At 46.7% G+C, this 13,103-nt stretch overlaps 1 protein-coding gene and 1 non-coding gene across 4 annotated transcripts in view; both read left to right on the top strand.

Moving 5' to 3' along the window:
• The window catches only part of NHSL2 (NHS like 2), a 60,326-nt gene that overhangs the window by 15,803 nt on the left and 31,420 nt on the right, over positions 1–13,103 (top strand). The gene's annotated exons all lie outside the window — the stretch shown is intronic.
• TRNAK-CUU (transfer RNA lysine (anticodon CUU)) lies at positions 10,986–11,060 on the top strand. The gene has a single exon. It is a non-coding gene; the product is annotated as a tRNA-Lys (tRNA).

Genomic DNA, 13,103 nt, shown 5'->3' with positions numbered 1-13,103 from the left:
GCCTTCTTATGTTGCTGCAATGTACCCTACTAAACAAAGGTAAGAGTCATCCTGAGTGTTATATCTACTTTGCCTCTGGCCCTGCCCAACCCTTGCAAATGGCCATATGCCCTCATGAAGCAATGCAACCCTCAAGCTAAAAAGGGTACCCCCCCCCCCGGATTGCATAGTTATATCTGAAGAATCTTTCCAAGTATATAGGTTGAACAGGTTTGGTGGTGGTGGGGTAACCTGGCACATATGAAGCTGCCTTGTTTATTAAGTGACACCGCTGGGCCATCTTGCCTGGTGGCATCTGCTGTGGTAGCAGCTTTCTCAGCTGTCTGTCAGGAGCCCTGCTCTTCACCTGCTACCTGATCCTGTTTTTAATGGAGAGCTGCTAGGGATTGAACCTAGGATCTTCTTCATGCAAAGCACACACACTGCTACTATAATGTTCAAATGCAGCGGAGACAGCATCAACCCCTCTCAAGTGCTTTCCCCATCCATTTCCTCAAAATGTGAAATGCTTCTTTCTCTTTGCCCAACTTCAGAAACTGTTCAACCTGTTACTTCCAGACTCGGTTTTGCAGGTACAGGTGTGCACCCTCAGGTAATTTTTTTTAAGGGCTGTTGCTAGGTTAAGGAAATCTCAGTTTGGTTATAGGTATGAGCTAATAAAGGGACACGGGTGGTGCTGTGGGTTAAACCACAGAGCCTAGGGCTTGCCGATCAGAATGTTGGCGGTTCGAATCCCCGCGATGGGGTGAGCTCCCGTTGCTCGTTCCGTGCTCCTGCCAACCTAGCAGTTCAAAAGCCCATCAAAGTGCAAGTAGATAAATAGGTACCGCTCCGGCAGGAAGGTAAACGGCGTTTCCGTGCACTGCTCTGGTTTCGCCAGAAGCGGCTTAGTCATGCTGGCCACATGACCCAGAAAAACTGTCTGCGGACAAATGCTGGCTCCCTTGGCCAGTAAAGTGAGATGAGCGCCACAACCCCTGAGTCATCCGCGACTGGACCCTAACGGTCAGGGGTCCCTTTACCTATGAGCTAATAAAGCAATTGATTGTTTCAGCCATGTTCAGACCTTCACATAAACATCAAGTAGTTAAAAATGTGGGTGGGGTCTCTCTCTCTCTCTCTCTCTCTCTCTCTCACACACACACACACACAACACAACACAACACACAAGCCCCATCTCCAATGATCCCATACACATCAGTGCAGCTTGCTCAGCTCCTGGCCTTTCCATGTTCAGTGGGATGGTCAGGTCTCCACGGGGCATTTACTAGCATCCACCTGAGTCCGCCAAAGTGCAGAGAATTCTATGCGCATTCATTTTTTTTAAAAAAAAATAATATTTATTAAGGTTTTGAAAGATTACAAAATTAAAGGAAAGGAAAAGAAAAAAAAGCAAAAACACAGAAAAATAAAAACAATTAAAAAAACCAAATCAATAACTTATCTTTCATTTGCTTGTTTCCTTGACCTCCTCACACCTCCCTTTTTTGTGTTCTATTTCAATTAGCTATTTCAGCAAATCCTTTCCATCTTTGTTTTTATCCTAATAATTTATCTTAATATAATGTAACTTTACATTCTCACCAATTAACAATCTATTTTTACTTAATCTTTTATAACCTTTCTGCTAAAACCACACAACTTCATTCCAACATCCTTCTAACATTCCTTAATTTTACAATGTTTCTGTAAATAAGCTTTAAATTTCTTCCAATCTTCTTCCACCGACTCTTCTCCCTGGTCTCGGATTCTGCCAGTTATTTCCGCCAGTTCCATGTAGTCCATCACCTTCATCTGCCATTCTTCCCGGGTGGGTAGATCTTGTGTCGAGAATTCTATGCACATTCAAGTGAATGCAGCTAAAAGGCCCACTCAAACTTCCTGTGCTCTACATGTGAAAATCAGGGCTGCTGTGCACAGGAACTGACATACACAGATTTTTTTGGGGGGGGGGTGTTTGTGTGTGCACCCCTACCCCTATCCCCACCTTTTAACTATTGCATGTTAAGGCAGCATGTTCAAATGTGGATATAATGTGATGGACATGTGCGTTGATTGTAGTAGGCATCACCTTAGAAGATGTATTCCCTCCTGTCATAATTTCTCTTTTAAGAGGACGCTTTCCAACTGCAATTTTTATAAGAACTTGAATCTTACAATGCTTTCAAAAATAAAACTAGTTTTAATTGATTAAGAAAACCAATCAGTTACATAAACAGGTTGGGTTAACAGCTTCACATAATGTAAAATGGTAGAAGCATCTATTTTGATAAGTGCAAATTCCAAAGAATAGCTGCATTTTGCTTCTTGAATTGCTTGAGGTAGTGTGAATTCAGTAGATTCCCCTTTAAATGCATTTCTCCCACATCCCTATGTGCAGAGGAAGAATGGAACGCTCCACTTATCCTTCACCAGCTTGTTCTCTGTCTGCATCATAAGGCTCAGCTATGACTATCTCTTTCCTTGGCACCACAGGACAGCATAATGCCTGATTTTTTTTAAAGTTCCTGGCGACACCTTCAGCATTTTAAGAACATATGTTTGACTGAAGGCCTAGGATTTTGCAGCCCTGTAGTATCATTATGCATGATCTTTCCATGCATGAGACCTTCACCATGGTCAGAAGTACTCAAAAGAGAAAGGAGTCCAAGGTAGATGGGAGTTTCTTAAAGGTGAACCATTGAAAGCACAAATTCAACAAGAAAGAAAAGTGAGTGGTATCTAAAGAAAGCAGTGTGCCTGCATAAGGAGCTTACAGATGAGCTGAGATTTAAGAAGGGCATGGATAAGAAAAGGAAGAAAGGGAAAATCATGAAGGAGGAGTATACAAGAGTATTATTGTGGAGAAGTTGGTAAAACGTGGACTGGACAATGTAACTGTAGGTGGATTTGTAGCTGGTTGACTGACCGAACCCAAAGAGTGCTCACTAATGGTTCCTCATCATCCTGGAAAAAAGTGACAAGTGGGGTGCCGCAGGGTTCTGTCCTGGGCCCATTGTTGTTCAATGTATTTATAAATGATTTGGGTGAAGGATTTGAAGGATGCTCATCAAATTTGCAGATGAAACCAAATTGGGAGGGCTAGCGAATTCTACAGAAGATAGAATCTGGATTCAAGATGAGCTTAACATATTGGACAACTGGGCCAAAACTAACAATATGAATTCAAATAGGGACAAATGTAAGGTTCTACACTTAAGCAGGAATAGCCAGCTGCCCAAAACTAAGATAGGGGGGACACTTGGCTTGCGAGTAGTACTTGTGAAAAGGTTCTAGGGGTCTTAGTAGAACACTAGCTTAACATGAGTCAACAGTGTGATGCAGCAACAAAAAGAAAAGAAAAGCTAATGCTGTTCTAGGCTGCAACAACAGAAGTATACTGTCCAGATCAAGGGAAATAATAGCAACACTATTTTGCCTTGGTCAGACCACACCTGGAGTACTGTGCCCAGTTATGGGTGCCACAACTTAAGAAGGATATTGACAAGCTGGAATGTGTGCAGAGGAAGGCAACCAAGATTATCAAAGGCCTGGAAACCAAGCCTTATGAGGAACAGTTGAGGGAGTTGGATGTGCTTAGCCTGGAAAAGATGAGACTGAGAGGATATAGGATAGCCATCTTCAAGTATCTAAAGGGTTGTCACATGGAAGATGGAGCAAGCTGTTTTTTCCTGCCCCAAAGGGTAAGACCCAAACCAATGGATTCAAGATATAAGAAAGTAGATTCCAACTAAACACCAGGAAGAACTTTCTGATGGTAATAACTGTTTGACAGTGGAATGGAGACTCTCCTTCCTTGGAGTTTTTTTTTAGCAGAGGTTAGGTGGCCATCTGTCATGGATGCTCTATTTGATATTCCTGCATTACAGGGGGTTGGAGCAGACCCTTGGGGTCCCTTCCAACTTTACCATTCCATGATTCCATGGCTACCATGCAAACTGTTCAATTGTTACCTTGCAAAACCTCCTTTGCTTTTGCTTTTTTTTTTGAAAGCAAAATGCTTGTTTTCCACTTCTTTTCTGTGTAGAACAGATGTTATCATAAATAGCTCATCCCACAAGCAAACCTCCCCGAGTGCTGCCATCGTATGTGTGTATAGGTTGGACTTTCCTCCTGAGTAAACATACTCTGCATTGTGCTGTAATTAGGTTCCACTCTCACAAGGCTGGCAAAGGAGACATTCAGGGACCCAAACTAGAATAACCTCATTTGCCCTGCATTCCTACTTAAAATCACTCCAGGGCGTAGTGCTGCATATCAGCTTCATCCTATGTAGTCTCAGTTTGCCCTTATAGAACTCATCAAGGAGGAGGAAGAGGACAAAACTAGGATCATTTGGTTCTGCCTGTCATTGGCTCTGGCTCCACCTACTTCTGGCTTCCCAATAGACCCCCAACTACTACTGCCTGTAGGACTGTTGCTGTTCTGTCTGTCTGGGAACAGTGACACCTTTTTTTCTTCTGAAGCCTACCCTGACCTCTCCCTTGTAAGGATTCCCTGCCACTTGTCCCTGGCTGAAGTTGTTGGGAGTGCTGTTGCTGCTTGCTTTCAGCCAGCCTTGCATCACAGGGAGAAGGCAGCATTCCTGGTAATTCCAGCAACACCGATGAGGTCATTTAGGCAGGCAGCAGGCTTCACCATGCCATTAAGTTGTCTTTCTATGTCTGATCTCACCTCTCAGACTGTATCATGGGCCTCTTTACTCCCACTCTGGCTTGTGGGTAATTTCCTTGAATTGTGTTTAGAGGTCAACTGCAAAGGTATCTGGATCAAGGGAGAAAGGAGTTCCCGGGGGACAGGGGTGGTGTTGGAAGGAAGGAAGCAGCCGACCTGATGCCCAGTGAGTCAACCTGTAAGTCACCTTGGGTTGTTTTTGACCAAGGCTACTGGGAAATGTAATAAATCATCATCATGGCTAGGCTAAAGATGTGGCCAGCCTCATGCTCCAGCTCCACGTATGAAACTGTGCTATACCATCTGTCCATCTAGCTCAGTATTGTCAACACTGACTGGCAGTGGCTCTCCAGGGTTTATCAACCCTACCTGCAGATGCAGAGGATCAAGCCCAGGGCTTCAGATGCTCTACCAGTGAGATAATAGTTCCTGCTAGTGCAATGGTTCCCCCAGCCCTCAATCTGCCCTAACCTCTTGAAAAGTGCTGGCTCCTTAAGAGAATCTTTGCTGTTCCCTAAGAATTCTTTTCTTTCTGCAGCCTTGCCATGTGATATATCTGGAGGTTTTTTCTTCCCTCCCTGTTCTTGAGGTCTTGGAGTCATGCGATTCGGAGGGTGTCTCTGAATAAAGCAAGCTGGAAGCTTGCTTGTTTTCTTAGAGGAAAAAAGCTCTGAATAGCTTGCAAGCCTTGTGGCAGATGCCTGCATGCTAGAACAGTAGGGCAGGTGCTGGATACATTGTGATGGGGGAAAATAGGGGGAAATCAGTGCAATTCAGTTGCTATTCATCCCTATAATATAAGGCATGCAGATCAAAGCCTTTGGTTTTTCTGGGGGTTGGGTGGGGTTTGAGGGAGGGGTGAAGTGGTTCCTTTTTCATTTTCATCTAGAAGGAAAGGGCTGGAGATCTCAGATCAGCCAGAAAAGGCGTTCTGAATAAACGTCCTAGATCCAGGCTCCATGAGGACTGTTGCATTATTTTCCAGGTTATCTTGAATGAAAATTGCAGCCGCCTAGCCAGATTGACAAAACTGATAAAAGGTTTTCAACTAGCTGGAAGCTCTCTGGGGAATGCTAGATGTTGCTATGGAATTAGAACTGCTGGCATGTGTTGCTTGCTTCTGCAGCCCCACGGCTGACTGCCCAATCAGCCCCCTTGCAAATAGATGGATTACAGATAGGAGACAGAAAACACAATACTTGGGTGTGGAGTGCTCTTGTTCAGGGTGCCCAGCAGCCATGTGTGCCCTTCCCGAGATATTCCATTTCCATTCCCTAACTGATCCCTTCCTGCAGCCAGTCAGCATTCTGAACCTATTCTCAATCCTCATTGGGTTAGTCAAGATTTCCCCCTTACATACACACACACACACACACACACACACACTGAGCATGGGTGGTGCCGCTTTGACTAAAGCTGTGTACACACCATATATTTACAGCATGCCTTCAGAAAGAATTCTGGGAATTATAGTTTACCCTTACGAACTGTAGTTCCCAGCACCCTAAATAAACTACAGTTCCCAGGATTCTTTGGGCCTCTGTGAGAACAGGATGCTGGGCTAGATTCCTGATTCCTCAGGGCTCTTAACTGTAAGAAGAAAGTGGCCACATGCAGTGAGAGGGGCAGAGCTGAGAACATCTTGCCCAGCCCCCCCCCCCAAACCTGGAACCAGCAGTAGACTAATGCCAGAAGGTCAAAGCATCTGAGAAACAACAGAGCTTGACACTGGTGGAGAAATATACTAGGGGAAGTGTTGAGGGGGGCAGGAATGTGCTTTAAATATGTGTTGTGTCTGCAGCCTATGTAAGAACTGGCACTCAGAGAACAAGCTTGCTATTGCTATATGCTGGCCTTTGCCAACCTGGTGTTTTGGACTACAACTCCCACAAGCTGGCTGGGCTGGATGGGAGTTGTGTTCCAAACCATCCAGAGGACACTAGGTTAGTGATAATAAAGACACCACAAATCAAACAGAAAGTTTTAAAATGCTCAGAATGAAATGGTTTGCTTTGCTCAAAATGAAACGGAGCCGGGAGGAGGCAGTATGATTTTGCGCATGGGGCAGAAGGGACTGTTAACACAGCACTCCTGGTTTTTAAAAGAGATGCGGAGGAGCCTGGCAATTGCCTTGATTCTGAGCAGCACCCTCTTTCACGTTGCGAAGGGAGAAATCAAGCCAGGCACATGGCATTCATGACATGCTGAAGGCTCATGATGTCATTGGAGCATGTTGCCATTGGCTGAACAATGATCCTGAGGGCAGGAGGATAGGTTCCTTAGCAACCTGCTTTCAGAGCAGCTTCACCCTGTTGTGGGTGTCACAGGAGGTCTGTTCTGCAGGGGCAGGCTGGCACAAGGGCAGGCTGGCACACGACAGCTGTGCTCTGTGCCCCTCCAGGTTGTGTGCCTGGGCACGGCGCCATCCTGTCGTGTCCCTTTAGGTGCCTCGCTCTCAGCCATTCCACTTGTCCGTCGGAGCTGTGGTTTGCCACCACAGCCAGCAGGTGGAACTTATGCGCCTCTCAGACAGGCTATTAGCAAGCTCTTTGGCCGCCTGCCCTGGCTGAGCTCTGGAGCAGCACATGGTGTGCTCAAATGATGCTGTGCATCTCCCACGCTCTGTGGGGCTGGACTGCAGGCCTGTGAGGGCAGCACACATATGCACACATGCACAGGAGTGCACACTTCCTGCTAGTGAACTAACCGTGTGTGTGTGCGCGCACTGTTCCACCCTGTACTTCTGTGGAAAGATCTTTAGCCAGGTCCATTAAAAGGAAATGTTCTTTGGAAGGGATTCCCCCTCCCTTTGTTTTCCAGTTATTTCTTGTTCAGTTTATTCTGAGAGTGCTGATGTGGTGGTTCCTGCCCCACCACCACACTTCCCCTTGTCTTTTATCCACCAACATCAAATTCTGTTCTTTTTCAGATGCTTTGACCTTCTGGGATTAGCCTAGTGCTGGGTTTTTCCGTTTTGGAGGGGAACCTTGGGCAAGTTGATCTCAGTGGGCTCAATCTTACTGATTGTGGCCTCTTTCTTCTGCCACTTAAGAACATAGGAGCCCTTCTGGGTCAGATGAAATGGCCCACCTGGTCCAGCATCTTGTTCTCACGGTGGCCAACCAGATGCCCATGGTAAGCCTGAAAGCAGGACCTCAGCAGAACAGCTTAGAATCTTGGAATTTTAGACTTGGGAGGGAGCACAAGAGTCATAGCTCACCTAGTCCAACTCCCTACAATGCAGGAATGTTTTGCCCAGCATGGGGCTTGAACCAGTGACCCTAAGGTTAAGAATCTTCATGCTCTACCTTCATCTCAGCCCTTGTGATTCCCAGCTACTGGCTATTGCTGACTGCCAACCTAGCAGTTCAAAAGCACGTCAAAGTGCAAGCAGATAAATAGGTACCGCTCTGGCGGGAAGGTAAACGGCGTTTCCGTGCGCTGCTCTGGTTTGCCAGAAGCGGCTTAGTCATGCTGGCCACATGACTCAGAAGCTGTATGCCGGCTCCCTCGGCCATTAAAGCGAGATGAGCGCCGCAACCCCAGAGTCTGTCACGACCGGACCTGATGGTCAGGGGTTCCTTTACCTTTACCTTTAGCTTGTCCCTTGTCTCTCCTCCTGGGCCTGATTCACTTCAACTCTTAGAAGGAGCCAATGAGATGTGGAAGAGAGTTAATGCTCCATCTTCTTGCTCCTCCAACTGTTTGCTCACTCACAGAGGGCAGGTGAGCAAGCAAGCGAGCAGTGCCAGGAGGCAGGGTGTATAGCTCAGTGGTCAGAGCATCTCCTTCGAAGATCCCTGGCATCTCCAGGAAGGACCTTGTGTTTTTGCTTAGCTGGGAAGTATCCTTGAGCTCTGCTTCTCACTGGCCTGGGTGGAGCATAGAGCATGTCTATAAATGCAAAATTTATATTCATCGTTCTAACCACTTTTAACTCTGGGGCTGAAAAGAGGTTCACCACCAGTGAGCTAGATGGACTGTTTCCTTTACTTGTTATAAGGCCACTTCCTCTGTTCCTAAGGAGGAGGAGGGGCAAAGTTAGAGGGCATAGAAATTGAAAGTGGGTAATAGGTGACCTCTTTTTACTATGCAGCAGAAAATTCAGGATGGCTCCAGGGCCAATCAGACCGGGGGGGGGGCGGCGAGGATAGTCATTTGTCCTGGACCTCAAACTCAAAAGGGGACGAGCCTCAGATTCAGTTACTTGCTAATTTATTGGCATTTAACAAGTTTAGCAGCTTGTTTTTATGTACATTGGACCAAAATAGTGGCATACACTCCCAGAACTGCAAATATAAGCAAATAAGGGAAACTGGCTTGTTAAAAGACATGGGGGTGGTGGTTGTTTTTTGGTTGATGGATATAGATTTCCTCAAAGAGTTAAGAATGTTCATTACTATTAATAATTAAAAATTATGACACAAGAAGCAGTCCGTGATGAATGTGTACTCTCGGATCAGCTGGATTATATAAACAAACTGTACATGTGTGTGTGATCTTCCTCCCCCAGCCACCACCTGTGGGGGCTACCAAAGCATCACCTTGCCCTCAAGGAAGATCTAGTTTTCAATAGGTGTCTTCCCACACCCGTTGTAGCATCTATCGGCTGTTTTATTATATACTTTATGCTTTTTCTTTTAATATTCCTGTGTAAATTGCTTTGTGGGGTTTGCCAAGGACAAGTGGGCTTCCCTCCATCAGACCCCTCCCTTCCCCTATCTGCCTTCTTACTTAAAACCAGTCCCAAGCCATGTAGGGGAGAGCAAGGGAGGCATGCCACCCTTTTCCTCAGCAGCTGCAGAGTGTTGACTCTGGAGGTGGTGGAAGACTCACTCTAAATAGTACAGAAACCTGCAGGGCTTCCACTTCGGGCTGGCCCCAGAAGATGGAAAACATGGGCCTTTTCCAGGAGCCCCAAGTCCAGCAGAGGGCTCGCCACCCCAAGGGTGCTATCATAGAATCATAGAGTTGGGAGGGACCCCAGAGGTCCTCTCGTCCAACCCCCTGCAATGCAGGAATCCTGTGCACAGCCAAACCACCCTTGTACAGAATATCCAAGAAGATCAATGGCAGCCTTGGGTAATTCTGTTGTATGTCCTGCTTTTTCCAGGTGCGGGGTCCCCTCTGAGAATGCCATGCCAGAGAGCTCCCAAGTTCCTGGAGGAGGGTGGTCACTTACCAGTCGCCAAAAAGAGAAGCCACAGCTTTGCATAAAATTGGCATGGATTGCACAAGCTGGGGCTGATGGGAGTTGTAGTCTAAAACATCTGGACAGCACCACATTGGCTACTCCTGCTCTAGGGCTAATTGCTGACAGCTTTCCTAGGCAGGCCTTGCTGTCGGGCTGCAGTGGTTGCTCTAGCCAAGAAATGTCCTTATCAGAGGGCCATGCTCTGTGTGTACAGCCCTTCCTGGACGGAGGAAGTCCTGGGTCTTGTCAACCCTTGCACTGCCTTGAGCTCCATAACGGAGGAGAGATGAGAGATGAATGTACTAAGTTAAACAAATTGAAACACCAAAAACAAGGCAGCTCAGCGCTTTCCTAGCAGAATGGGATAAATTTGGGCAGCTAGAGGTGCTTGATCAGCTAAAATCCTATAGACATTGAGTTTACTCCCTTCTGCTTAATGGGCAGAGTTTTCGTGTTTTTTAAATGGTTTTATAATGAGCAGAAATCAACAGGTGAATGATTTGTCATCCCTGCAGCTCCGTTCCAATAAAACTTTCACCCGATGATTTCTGCTTGCTTTATGACTACTCAGTGTGGAACCAAAGTCCTTTAAAAAAAGAGAGAGAGAAGGAGAAAAAGTGGTGATCTACCATAGCTCACTTCTCCCCTTGTGTATTATCAGAATTGCCCCTTTCTCCCCACAGTTCCCATTTCACAAGCTATTTTTGTAACATTGCGGTTAGCTCATGTAGGGCATATGGTCTATCTGAGGGTGGGGTTCACTTCTACCAGCTGCAGCCCCAGCTGAAGAGCTTCTGGAAGGGAACTTGTAGCTGACAGACATGCAAGCTCTAGGGCACTGGGGTCTCATCTCATCCCATCCTGCTGGACAGTAAGTGCTTGTGGTCAGAAGAACAGGGGCGGAAGACAGAGGACTGCAAAGATCTGGACTCCTTCTGCACCAAGGTCTGTTCTATTGCTGGGGTTGGGGGTAGAGAACATAGGAAGGTGTCGTGTGCTAGACCAAACTAATTTAGCTGTCTAGCAAAGTGTTGTTCACTCTGACAACAACACTCCCGCTTCTCGGGCAGAGGGTCTTCCCTATTACCTGCAGCCTTGTCCACGTTTAACTGGAGATGCTTAAGGATAGCTCGGTTGGTAGAGCATGAGACTCTTAATCTCAAGGTTGTGGGTTCGAGCCCCACGTTGGGCAAAAGAGTCCTGCGTTGCAGGGGGTTGGACGAGATGACCCTCACATTCCCTTCCAACTCTACAATTTCTGTGATTCTATGAGCTCATCCTAGGGCCATCTGCATGGAAGCACTAATTGTCACCAGGTACCTCTTGAGAGCTGAAAACCCTACTTGATTTGTGAGATCTGCCAGTGCTTTTATTTCCCTTAGCTTCCTGCAAGGCGAGGAGGATTGCATTTCGATTGGAGCAGTGGCAGCTGGGGGAAAGTGTGTGTATAATAATTTTCCCTGTGATGCTTTTGTCATTGTTTCCTCACCTCCCCGTAAGCTGCTGTTAGCACCACAGGGGGTTGCCTGAATCCAGGCTTGATATAAACAACTGCTTTCTTATGCCCTCCACCCAGCAAAAGGCAATTCAGATCAGGACACAAGCACAAGAAGGAATACCGCCTCTCTCCCAGTTCCATGATCAAATTCAGAGCCCACGCTCCCCATGCAGCGGCTTCAAAATAAGCAACCCTCCTGCAAAAAAGCAGGAAGTGCAGTCATAGATCTCCAACTCTATGTCCATTTTGGCTGAGATAGTAGGTCTCGGATGATGCTGAGGATTTTGATGGGTGGATGAATGGGTTACTAATGCTATTTAAGATTTGCCTATATTTGGGAAGGGCCACAGCTCAGTGGGGGAGACCACTTGCTTTGCCCGCAGAAGGTCCTGGTTCAAGCCCCAGCATCTCAGGTAGGTTCAGGTAGGAATTTCGCCTCCCTGAAACCCTAGAGAGTCTCCCATGAAGAATCCTGGGAATTGGAGTTTTTAAGGGTGCTGAGAATAACAATTGTATGATTACGTTTCTTAACGAACTACAGTTCCCAGGATTCTTTGGAGAAGACTTGGCAGTTAAAGTGTTTTAAGGGTGCTTTAAATGTAAAAGTGTGGATGTGACCTGACTCTGGAAACAAGTTCAGGGCTATCCTGCACTCCTGACTGCTAGCAGGAATCATCTTTTCCACCACTGACTCGGTGCTGGTGTTTTGTTGGTCTTCTTCCAGCCTGTAGCCCTTTCTCTATTCCTCCACACACACCCAGCTTCCCCTCCTTTTCCCAGCCACACAACCCTCCTTAGGTCAGAGATGCTGCCCATGGCAGGGGCTATTGGGAAATGTAGTCCTAAAATTCCAGAGCCCAGCAATTGAAGCATCCCATATGCCACAGACGAGGAGCCAGTGGCTGTCCAGATGCAGATGTTATTGGACTGCAGTTCCCACCATCCCTCCCCAGCGTAGCTGTGGCTGATGGGAGCTGTAGTCCAATAACATATGGAGGGTCACAGATTCCCCTGTTCCTGTCTTCTGCAAATGGGCTTTTGATTTTTATTCTTACCTTTGGGTTCCTGCCTCCTGCCTCCTCCTGCCTGCAGCAGCCAGCTGAAATTCAGGCCCAAAGGGAGAGAAATCCCGCTTTATGTCCTCTGGTAGTGGAATGACGAAGGGCTGGCTTATTCCTGGGCTAGCTTTAAATCCCACACTAACTGATCTACTGAGCAGGTGTCCTCTTAAATTACACGCAAGGGGCAAATCCCAATTCCTCATTATTACCGAGATCCAGATTGCCCCCAGCAACCAAGCTGCACTAATGCACAGATGTGATGGTCAAAGTTGATGCTTGCACAGCTGCCTTCAAAAGCATTTGTACTGTCAGGTCTATCTGTATAAGTCAATGTCTAGAGTGACAGTTGCCTGCTTGGTACCTGCTTCCCCCTCTGTTGTTGTTGTTGTTTTAAACGGGCGCGATTAAACAGCAGAAACATTTGCTTGCTCCCATTTGAGCAGAGATCCAGCCAAAGGGCTCTTCTGCTGCCTCCCAGAAGAGGCTCTGGGCAGCTTTCTTTCTCTGATACATCCCAGCTGCTACTCAGGTAGAGCCTCTGGTGCAATTCACAGAGGAAAAGTTTCAAAAGACCCTTTGGCTGTGTCTCGGAGCAACTAACGGGAGGTTCTGTCAAAGCATATGTTGCTCTTGAAATGGAGGAGGTGGTTAAAGAGTCCCTTGGCTGTATCTCCAG

Source organism: Podarcis raffonei, chromosome Z, assembly GCF_027172205.1.
Source record: "Podarcis raffonei isolate rPodRaf1 chromosome Z, rPodRaf1.pri, whole genome shotgun sequence".
Lineage (NCBI taxonomy): Eukaryota > Metazoa > Chordata > Lepidosauria > Squamata > Lacertidae > Podarcis > Podarcis raffonei.
Note: the sequence above shows the minus strand (reverse complement) of the source record. Positions and strands in the feature narration are given on the sequence as shown.